The sequence below is a fragment of the Mytilus californianus genome, unplaced genomic scaffold (genome assembly GCF_021869535.1).
Source record: "Mytilus californianus isolate M0D057914Y unplaced genomic scaffold, xbMytCali1.0.p SCAF_14, whole genome shotgun sequence".
Classification (NCBI taxonomy): domain Eukaryota; kingdom Metazoa; phylum Mollusca; class Bivalvia; order Mytilida; family Mytilidae; genus Mytilus; species Mytilus californianus.
The window spans coordinates 2,003,244-2,015,327 of NW_026262626.1; the positions used below are offsets into that span (position 1 = coordinate 2,003,244).

The window sequence follows — 12,084 nt, forward strand, 5'->3', positions numbered from 1 at the left end:
TTATTGTAATAGATATAAACCAGACACCAAAGTTTCATGAAAACTGTTCAAAGCACGTTTGGGTTATTGTCCGAAAACTGGAAAAATTCCCCCTTTTTAATGAATAAAATCCCATAACTCGGAAACGTAAAATCTAAAATATATAAAAATTGAAGGTGAGCTTACGTCAATAGATATAAACAATTCACAAAAGTTTCACGAAAACTGCTCAAAGCGTTCTCGAGTTGTCGGAAAACTGGAAAATCTTTTTTAATGAATAAAACCCCATAATTCGGAAAGGTAAAATCGAAAATTTATAAAAATCGACAGGGAGCTCACGTCAATAGATATAAGCAATTCACTAAAGTTTCATGCAAATTGGTTAAAGCGTTTTTGAGTTATTGTCCGACATGTTGATGACAGATGGACAAACGGTATACAATAATACGTCACGTAAACGGGCGTACGTATACAAACTAGATAGTAAATAAAGACATTCACATATAAACGAAGTTCAAAGGACAAACAAAATGTGTTAAAAGTACAGGCGTCTGTGGGATGTACAAGCACAGCCACGTCCGGTACTGGACCTTAACCAAAAATCAATCAATTAATATTAGTTTTATAATGTAACTAGCATAGTTTAGGTTGATAGTCCAGATGTAGGAGAGCAATTTGTATAATTGACTAGTCAGTTTTTTTCTAATCTTTGCATCGTATGGCTGTACGTGTTTTATGCATTTCTTTTTTAAATAAAATATTGTTATAATCATCGATAAAATATACTAATTTTACATTAATTTTCTTATGAATTTCTTTTTTAAATAAAATATTGTTATAATCATTGATAAAATATACTAATTTTACATTAAATTTGAAATTATTTACAACAGTACCACTGTTGAGGTTTTTGGAAAGGAATAGAATATTTTGCTGTGAAAAATAACAAAACACAATATCAGATCCTTCAAGGATGACAAAAGGAGCGAGTATTGCACGTCAGAATGTCAATTTGGTAGCTACAGTATTGCAAGTTAAGAAAATGTAAGTGAATTAAAAAGTAAAATGTAAATGATTAAGTGATAATATTTAACAAATTAATCACTGATGTCATACTAATAAAACAATATGGTTTTAATAAACATGTTAATTTGTGAAAACTGAAAATCAACTTCTTGAAAACAATATGGCTGAAAAAAAATTTAAATATTGAGGTATTTATATATTATTCATGCTTTCTTGCTAAATGATATATATCTTATTGTCACAAAATAATTAAGAACAGCAATCACAAAAAAAATTTCTGTTACTTAGTTTGTTATTGTACTTTAATTGATGACGTTCAAAATATTCAACCAATTTCTTTTCATGTACATGTCCTGTTTACCTACTAAAATCAGATAGGTGATGGCACTAGCTTTAGGAAATCAGAGAATGGCACAAGGATTGACATTTATAGGTCATAACCAGTTGGAGGATATCATAAAAACATAAGAGGAGTAGATAAAAATAATCAGCTTCGTGCAAAAACACCAATTGGAAGACCAGCTAAAAATAGTAATTTGTTATGATTAATTTATGTATCACCAATGCATTAATTGTTATTAATGAATAAGCTAAAGCTTGACACTCAAAGGAAGAAAAAAAACGCTATTCCGTTCTGCATAACCGCATTGAGGTTGCCAATCAACTTATCGATGATTTTACACAAATAAACAGCCACATGCAAAAAGTAAAATCACAAAAATACCAAACTCCGAGGAAAATTCAATCGGAAAGTCCCTAATCACATGGCAAAATCAAATGACAAAACACATCAAACGAATGAACAACAACTGTCATATTCCTGACTTGGTACAGGCATTTTCAAATGTAGAAAATGGTGGATTGAACCTGGTTTTATAGCGCTAAACCAGTGTCACAAAAAAAGTGCGGGTGCATAACTTTGTCTAGTTTTAAGATGACATAAAGGGGAAACCGGGATGACAATAGAGAATGTGATACAGATACCCAGATGCAACAATTAATAAACTTAGTTACATTAGCAGAAGAACAAGCACTATGCTATGTCAATTATATGACCAACATCATCGTTAGATGAAAAATAAATTCTTGATGACCCATAGGTTGTAAATGAGCAATATCATCGATTGACCTGAATCCTGATGACGTCCCTAATGATACAAATTAATTCCCTATTAGAGTTAAAACAAATAGAGACTGCCTCCCAGCATCCGGGTGTGTCGTTCATTACTTGAGAGATGTGTATCCTGAAGAAGTTCGTTTGAATATCATTAAAGAGCTTGTTCTGTATAAAAATTTATACCTTAATGAGGAATATTTATGCCGAGGTCTTGCAAATCTCTGTCTGATTATTTAAAAAAGTTAGGCAAAGTATTCCGACGGGGATGAACATGGAACCGTTCTAAAAGACAGAGTCATTGAAGACAATTATGAACATGAAAGTCAAGAAACCAAAATCGTTTATTGGAATCTGGCAAATGGTTGCCTTTTCAAGTATACTGAAAAGATCGGTATTTTCTGTGTATTAGATAAGAGGAAGTCCTGTTGTTCGCAAGGACCACCACGGGAAAATTGAATAATAAAATGAAGCATTTAACAAACCACTTCATATTATGTGGATAATCACTAGACAGGATATGACCAATGCACAGTAGGTCATCTGTGTGCCTGTTCTTCAGATTCAGCGGTAGACAAATAGTGAACATGTATGAAGTGAGGAAAAAAAACAAATATTACAGAAGAAAAGCAGAAAATTGGCACATTCAGTATTGTATATCCGACAAATAAGCAATATTTAAAATAGATACTGAAGTCACCGCATAGACATATACTAGCAACTATCAAGATGTAAACAACAATGAAAACAAAGTGGCCATAGGCAATGAGATTACAAAGAACACGGATATCGAATATCTATAGAATGAAAAGCACGAAGAAAATACACACGAGAACACAAAAGCTTGTGATACAGGCAAATATGACAGGATTGAGAACAGTATACAGGATCTGAATGATACCTTTGATAACAACTATCAGCAAGAAGACACAAAAGATAAAAAGAAAGAACATGAATTAAGGAAAAACGAAAATAGATTCAATGATGAAGATCATGAACAAGACAAAAGGAAGAATGAAAACAGATTCAGTGAAGATCACAGTGTGTGCTATAAACAGTTTCGTATACAATACTAGGGGTTATTTTCCAACTTAAAATAGCCTTGGAGGGAAATCCCTTTTTACATACATAGTCGGTGAAAAAGGTTCATGTTATTTTTGTATGTGATAGTAAGAATTATTTAGCTAGCTATCAATTAAAACAGGTTGAATGATCAAAATGATTTAAAAAAAATAGAATATTATTCTTGTTTTAACAGGGACAACACTTTCTGGTTTTTTTTTGTAGTGAAAATTGAAAACTTATTTGTAGCTATTATAGCTCTTTCCGGAGCAAACGAAAGTAGTTTTTAAAAGACAGGTAGAGTGGGTGACGCATATTCGCCGCAAAATTCGTTCATTTCCACCTACATTCGAATATTTGAAACTTTTTATGTAGGTTTCAGAAAGTTTACTATATGAAAAAATTGTTTGATAAAGGAATTCTCTTCAAAACATTGGTTAAATGTTTTAAAAATGAACGCAAACTCAAGAGGAAATCAAGTTGTGCTTGTGCCATGGGGGACACATTTTCGCCGCAATGTATGATATGACCATCCTCATTATCCTTGTATATTATAAAAACAATTGTTTGCAATTACATGAATAAGCTTGAGAGATCATTCCTATACGATTTTTCTAACAAATATTTACTTAATGACTGCGCATGCGTGCCATATAAATTTTACATAATTGCCAAAATCGTTCAAAAACACCTGCGTATTTCTTTATATGTGCGAATAACATTGGAAATGGGGTAAAGAGGAATATCAACAGTTTGAAAATTACAAACAGCGTTTAGCATCTATTTAGGCAAGTATTTGGTAAAGGCACACGAAATTTACAGAAAAAATTGCAAAAACGCCGAAAATGTGTCCACGGCGAATATGCGCCACCCACTCTAAACATATTTGAAATTCATACAGTTTTGAATATATGAATGATGCCTATATGGGAAGAAATGTTTTATAATGTTAAAATTATACTCTTTAAATTTATTTCGTTCAAAACTAAAACAAATTCTGATTCCAGTGATATCTAGTTTAAATACAAGTATCTTTATATAAAAAAAACCCACTTAGGGTCACATATGCATGGTCCCTCAAATTATGACGTCATTTAGAAAAAAAACTGTTGATTGCACCCAGTAAATTAGAAACTGAGACATTTTCATTGAAATTTGGACAATAGAATGTAACACAAAATCAACACTTCAACATTTATCTCTTCAAAAAAATCCGGTCAATAATCCACATAACATTTGGAAATGTGTTAGAAATAACCAATATGACATAAAAAAGGCAGAATTCAAATGTAAGCTAGTAACTGGTACCTACATGCTCCAAAGTACTAGGGCAAAATTTAGTAATAATGCTATTCAACCAAATTGCAAGCTATGCAATGAATCTGAAGAAACCTTGGAACATTTCCTACTACATTGCTTAAGCCTATCTGATGTTAGGCAGCGATATATGGATAAATTATTCAAAATGCTACGAGAAATAGAAAGGGGTGGTACAACAAATGTTATTAATAATGAACTATTACTCAAAATTATATTAGACTGCTCAGCACTAGACATAATGAGTAATCAACCAATAGACAAGTTGCTAGATATAGAAAGGAAGACACAAGATTTATGCTACCATTTACACATGAAGCGTACACAACTTTTATGTGATATCAAGTGACATGAAAATATAACTAATATAAAATATAGTCTGAACAGTCTGCATGGGATGCCAAGCTAACTGGTTCAGTCTATAAATATCAGCATAAAAGATAATGCTATATAATTTTAACATTTGCCTTGGCAGGGCACCGATTGACTAGAAATCATTAGGTTGTAAATTTTTTTATTTATTCATATTGGTGAATCAAAGTGCCGTAATTTGTGATGTGTGAATAATATTTTTTTTTTTATTAATATCTTTTAATATATCATCAAAGACATTATAAACTTTTATTTTATTCACTTTAACTAACTAATTTTATTTTTAAATTATATTTTTCATATCGTTAAAATATAAAAATATCCGCTTTTTCGGTTAAGTATTTAAAATTCTAATACTCATTCGATAAGTGGAGTGCTCCGATAAAACGGAGGAATATACCAGAACAGAACAGAACAGAACTGAGACCAAAAGGAAAGTTCAGGGATGTATTTTTCAGGAAACAGTGCATGACATGTGAAATACCCGAGGCATCAAAATGCATTAAGAAATACATAATTATAATAGGCCTCATCCAGGCAATGTTGAAGATGGTGATTCTACGGATCTGTTTGTTGTTTGTATACATAGACATGTTAGAGTGGGTAGAAAGGTGAAGAAAAATGTGTTGTTCTGGAAATGCTGGTATAAACACGACAAGATTCTAGCTAATATTCTAGGACAAAAGAAGATAAAAGATTCAAGCGATAGTTTTGAAGTTGACCCTCTGATCTGGTCGAAGATTTTGACAAACTTTAACTTTTTATTGATTGACCTGGTGAGGTTTGTGTAACAATTTTGGTTACGGAAAAAATTAAACATTCCTAAAAACTCCCAAAACAGAAAGCTAATTTGTGTTAGATGTTAAATATATTACTTTGTGAGTTCAGACTTTTCAAAGATTCACTGTCTTCGTCATTTTAACAGAAATGACAAACATGAACTTTTAAAAAATGAATGGAGATCTCGTCTTGGATGCCACAATTTATCCAATCTGATTTTAGTATCCCTGGAAACACTACCTGTTGATAAATGTCATAAATATGATAAAACAAATAGTTATAAATGCCTAAAGCACTGGAGGGGTTCGAACTAGAAGATCCTTTTATAAAGATGCTCTTAAAGAGGTTTAATGTTTATAATGACATTAATTATAACTTCATAAATAAATCAAATTAAACTTATTTACTTTTTACAGATTTAGAAAATATCACCAATTGAAAAAATGTGACAGCAAAGCAAGACATGCTACCCCAGTCATAGCAGGTAATTTCACTCATGTTTTGTGTCCCCCGCGCACGCTATTGTGGGGGATATAGAAATACCGGGCGTCCGTCAGGTCTTGTTAGCGCTCTCACAAGTACAATTCTTGCCAGATTCTTATAAAACTTATAATATAGGTTAATATCAGCAATATCTCGAACACGTTCTATAATGGTGGCCGATCGACTTTTTAAAAAAGAGTCATATCACTTGGAAATATTACATTTATGGAAAATGGCCTCGTAAGCGCTCTCACGGGTACAATTCTTGCCATATTTCATAAAACTTATACTATAGGTTAATATCAGCAATATCTCGGACAATCAGGGGTTTATCTGAGTATTTTGGGAAAAAGAACCCTGGCCAGCTTTGGGAATTTTTTTACGCGATTTTCATTGAAATTGGGAAAACAACAAGTATACCAGAAGTGAGTTTTAGTGTGTATAATTGATTAGAAATTATCTTTTTTGTGAAAAGAAAGAAAGAAACTACATGATTTTATTTTTCTGTCGTTTTTGTTTTTAAATGTCTCAGGAAGACGATCAAGCTTATCCTCTAACAACTCTGCACTGCAACTGGTGTCCTCTAAACAAATTCTCATAATATATTCTAATGTGCTCTGCCCGAGTCTAGATCTCAGTGGGCTGCATACATCATTCATAGTACTAAAGCTTCTTTCAACTGCCACTATAGATGCTGGAATAATGTTCATTAATTGTACTAAAACCGAAATCCTTGAAACACAATTACGAGGGACATCATCTTTTGTCATATTATTAAGGATGTCTCTTGGAGTTTTAATTCTTCCAGTTTGCCTACAAGGAATATTAATTGGATTCAAAATGAATACTGATACTTAATTGAAGAATGAATGAAGAAAAACTTTGGTGGATAGTTGTCTCATTGGCAATCATACCTCATCTCCTTGTTTTTATTCTGTACATAACTAGTACATATATAAAAAATAATGTCTGATAACTATCAATACTACATGTCTCTGATTAATTTGATTAAATTAATATTGTGTCTAGCTTTTCTTGTTCAGTTCAGAAAATCTGATTCTTGTAATATAATTCTATTATCATAAGAAAACTTGTTCAGTTCAAGTGAAGCTGTTCTTTTTTACTTGTAAAAGTTGTAAGTTTTATCACATCATCAATCTGAAACCTAATTCATTGTAAATGTTGCTATTAACTGGAATAAGCACATTATCTTAGTTAGCTATCCAGACCAAAGTTTACAGAATACACACCTCAGAATAAGCCGTCACTTGGAATCAATGCTTTATGAAAATATACAAAATATATTTAACAATAATCAAAACAGAAAGGTAAATTAAAACTTGATTTTTTTAAACATAAACAGTCTTTTAAAGATATATGATTCAACTATTGAACTAAATCACTACTAAAAATTAAAAGCTATACAACAATGGCTGCCACAGCCCAGGCAAGATGTGAAGAGTATAATTCATTAATTTATTGCCATTAAAACTAGAAATAGTTAAAAGATGAGATTCACTATGCACGATTTACAGCTGGTTTGTATAACAGATCAACAAAAAGTTGAATTTTAAGTATGATAACTTACAACATTATACTTAAAACTCACTGCAAAATTAACACAACAAACGAGACAAATAAAATTTCAAAAATTGTTTAAAATAGTAACTGTTTTATTTAAATTTGTAAACTATTACCTCATCATCATAAACATCTGGTGCTTAAAACCAGCATACTGTGCCCTGGTAACATCAACCATGTCTATTGCTGCATCACACCTGGTCACATGTCTCTTAAATTCATCCACTTTTGGTACAGCATAGTGGTGAAGTAAAATGTCTATTTCACCCTGAAATATAAAGAAGTCATTAAATAATAAAATTTGTGATTGGTGTTCAATAAATTATTTACTATTTATGTTTAATAAAAAATACTTCATACAGAATCTAAAGATAATGAAGAGCAGACCAGCAATCTGGTATAAGCTATTTCAGTCTTTTTATATCATGTAACTTGTTACAGTGTAATAAACTCATACATTCTATTATAAAGAATTGTCTTACTCTTTGATTGAAATTAGTACATGACGTTGTGACATTTCCATGTATTAAAGTCGTTACTGTAATAAACTAAAAGTGTTTCTTAATTATTATTAACAATAAAAATTACTTTTCCATACTCAGTTAATTCTTCTACTGTGTCAGGCAAGCATCTTGGATCTAGAGCTTTAAATGCACTGAAGACGGGATAGCAATGATATGCATCTGTGATTTCATTAATCAAAATGTGAATGAAAGGTATTTCGACATTTTTCAGAAATGCATCCGGGTTTACATTAATATGGTCACCTCGTAACCTCCTTTGCAAATCAGTACGGTCAGTTATTTCATCAAAAATATTATTGATTTAGGTAACGTACAGATCAGGATCCCTTCTTTCAAGCAGAGTTACAAGTTTTGACAACTGATTAGTAGTAGTTTTGACCTTCTCTGATACATCATTAAGACAAATTTCAGAACCCTGCAGATACATACTCAGAATATTTACAATCCTGAGAACATCACAAAGTAATAAAATCATTGCCATATTTTCTTTTTTTGTAACAGCAATACGCAAGCTAAACACCTCAGGTTCTTTCTTCTTGGTATATTTAGCATCTAAGGTATCAAGAATTTGTGTGTATATATCAAGAAATCGCACACAAGCTTTACCATGGGAAAGCCATCGTGTGGTTGCTGCACGAATAATGGTTAAAGTTTGTCACCATAAGCTTCTTGGATGCCTTTCAAAACAGCAAATCTAGAGGGAGAATAGTTAAACAACTTCTAAACAGCTAGAAGAGCAGCATCAACATCTACCAAAACCTCGTACTGAGACTCTTTCATAAGGTGCTTCATGCAAAGTGCTAGTCGGTGATTGCAACAATTAATGTACAGGCACATTGGTGACAAATGTCGCATTCTCCTCTGAAGACCTACAATTATTAGTAATATGAACTGTAATTAATAAGCATCAATATCATAATCCTGCACTTGCCATTATAAAGTATTAATCTCACAGGGCCACTAGTGGAGCAGGGAATGCTTACCTACATCATTCCCACTAGTTGCAGTTGGATTTAATTTTTTTTTTAAATATTTTTTGGTGTGGGTGTGTTACCAAATCTAAGGGTTTTTCTTTGTCGTGTTTAATATGACAGACTTTTTTTTTATCTTATTCAATTGTTGCAATACTTTTTTTTTTAATTAATAACATGACGTTGTATTCATTTTTAATCACATATAATGTCTTCTATCAATTTTATACTAGTAGTATTTTGATTATGGATGTCCCTCCGGAATTATTACATGTATCTGTTAATTCTTAAAAATATTCATAAATTCAATAAAATCATGATATGAATGAAAAATATTATAATCACTTCATTCTTGCTTCTTATATAAACTAGTCCAGACAACAAAGAACAATTAAATTTCAATGTTATTTTGTTAAGTAAAGAATGTTTATGTGATGTCTAAGAATAGTGCTTGAATAGTTGCTGTTCATTGTGAATAAACTACTAAAAAAGTAAAAGAAAAGTTTGATTTTTTTTTTAAAGTCTTCAACAATGAGTCTCGGCCTCCGCTTAAAAAATTTATAAAAGAAGGCAATTGATGTTATGAAAGAGTTACTGATTGAATTGATAATAAAAATGTGTACCTGAAACTTGACCACTCATAGTGTTTGTTCCATCCGGTCCAATATACCGGCACTTTATAACATCAATTTTCTTGCTATCTAAAAATTCCTCCTGTATAGCTATCAGGAGGGATTCACTGTCAAGTTTTTCAACATTAACGAGTCCTAAAAATGATCAACAACATGGATATTTGATGTGTTGGAATCGAGCATTGGCCAACTTGCAAATATGCTCAGTTGTTCTCTGTTTGCTTCATCAGCACTTTCGTCAGCAAGGAGTGAATAAAGTTGGCTGCTTCTCAACAAACTTAACGATTCAACCTCAAAATCATTCCCCAATATTTCAATACTTTCGGTTACAGTGGTGCTAGACAGGTATTTAGCTTGTGGTTGAGCAAATTCTAAGTGATTAATCAAGTCCTGTACACCTAGGGAGGCAATAAATCTGACAAAATCCTAAAAGTTTGACTGGGCCCAATGTTTTTGAACTATGAAGTTTGTGCATTTAAAAAGGTTTTTCATCATACTTCTGTTTAGAGTATATCAACTTTCTCTTTTTCCTCACTGGAACTTTTTATCATTTGTAACACAGATGGCTTACTAGTTGTTTTCTTATGTGCAAAACTGATATTGGCCTGAACACATTTTTCAGATGATTGCTGGTGTTTATTGCTGATCTCATGTTTTTGTATTTGTCTTGTAGGATGATCCCCTAAAACTACCCCCTTAGTACTAAAGTCAGCACTATCAAACGGAAATAACTCAATATAAAAAATAAAACAATATTTGCAAACGTATCCCTCTAAGGAATTTATTATAGTATAACCACTTATATGTCATTTCATATCTCCTTCTTATCAACAAGTCTTCTGTCTGATACATGTACTTTTTTTTAATGTATCACTATCAACAGTTTTCCTGTCAGTAACCAACACATTTATGACATTACTAGGTTTCATTGTTATTGGTATTTCATCATCTGCTTTACAGCTTTGAGTTTGAGCTTTACAAGCTTGATCGTCAGGTTGTATCAGCAGAGAATCGGCATTTGTTTGACTTGGATCATGTAAATTGTTATAAGAAGAAACATAAACAACATCGGTAGCATTTTCAATTGAATCAGATAACGCTGCATCATTACAAGCAGTTGCGACATCAGCGGTTATAGCTCTTGGTTTGAAAAAGCCCATGCTCATGATTTTACGGGATTTGTTGCCGTCGGAATTTTTCAATTTCTTGACATAGTATTTGCTATTGTGAGATGATATGTTTACAATAAAGAAACACGTCAAAAAATATTTTATTTTATTCTCAAAATAACCGGGCTTCTTAAAGCGCACATGTGATAAGAATTTACCGCTTTTTTTAACTTCAAAGTGAAGAGCGTAGTTTCGGTAAGGATATATTCCGGATTTTTCTCGTATGAAATTTTGAGTACGTTTGGGAATTTTCACACCTGAAATTGGGAAAAATGTAGGAGTTTTGCCATTGGGAATGGGTCCGAATACCTGACCTGTGGAATGCTAGAAAAATCCATGCAAGTTCTATAATGGTGGCCGATCGACTCTTTTTAAAAGAGTTATGCCCCGTGGAAATATAAAATTTATGGAAATGGCCTCGTTAGCGCTCTCACGGGTACAATTCTTGCCAGATTTTTATAAAACTTATACTATAGGTTAATATCAGCAATATCTCGGACAAGTTCTATAATGGTGGCCGATCGACTTTTTGTAAAAGAGTTATGCTCCTTAGAAATATTAAATTTATGGAAAATGGCCTCGATAGCGCCCTCACGGGTACAAATTTTGCCAGATTTTTTTTATAAAACTAATAGTTTACTGTAAGTAATGCCCTTGAAGGTCTTTTTGAAATGTAATTTATTTTCCTTAACAAGATAATCAGGCCAAGACCAAAAAAAAAGTGGTTTTTTTTAGTTATTGCCCTTGTACTTTCGATACATAAAATATGTGCAACGCGGGGGACATTGGAACTCTTTAATTCAAATATATTTTATGTGTGTCGAATTAACAAGAAACTTTGATGGAAACAACACATTCTCCACAAAATCATCTGGGTTTCTTGTTACTAATTTGACTTTTACAAAATTCCCTACCAACAGGTATAGATTTAATTAAAACAAGTCTTGGCCATTTTAAATCCATCAGTAAAAGTATTTTTTCCATTCTTATTTTTCAGTACACAACCGTTGATAACATTTTAATGATTGAGGAAGCTGAGATCCCAGAATTTGAGTCTGCTTATAAGCCTGATCA

At 32.0% G+C, this 12,084-nt stretch overlaps 1 pseudogene; it reads right to left on the reverse strand.

The window, feature by feature from the left end:
* Nucleotides 1-11,001, reverse strand: part of LOC127724864 (uncharacterized) — a 29,343-nt pseudogene extending 18,342 nt beyond the window's left edge.
* Nucleotides 11,002-12,084: the final 1,083 nt, after the last annotated feature.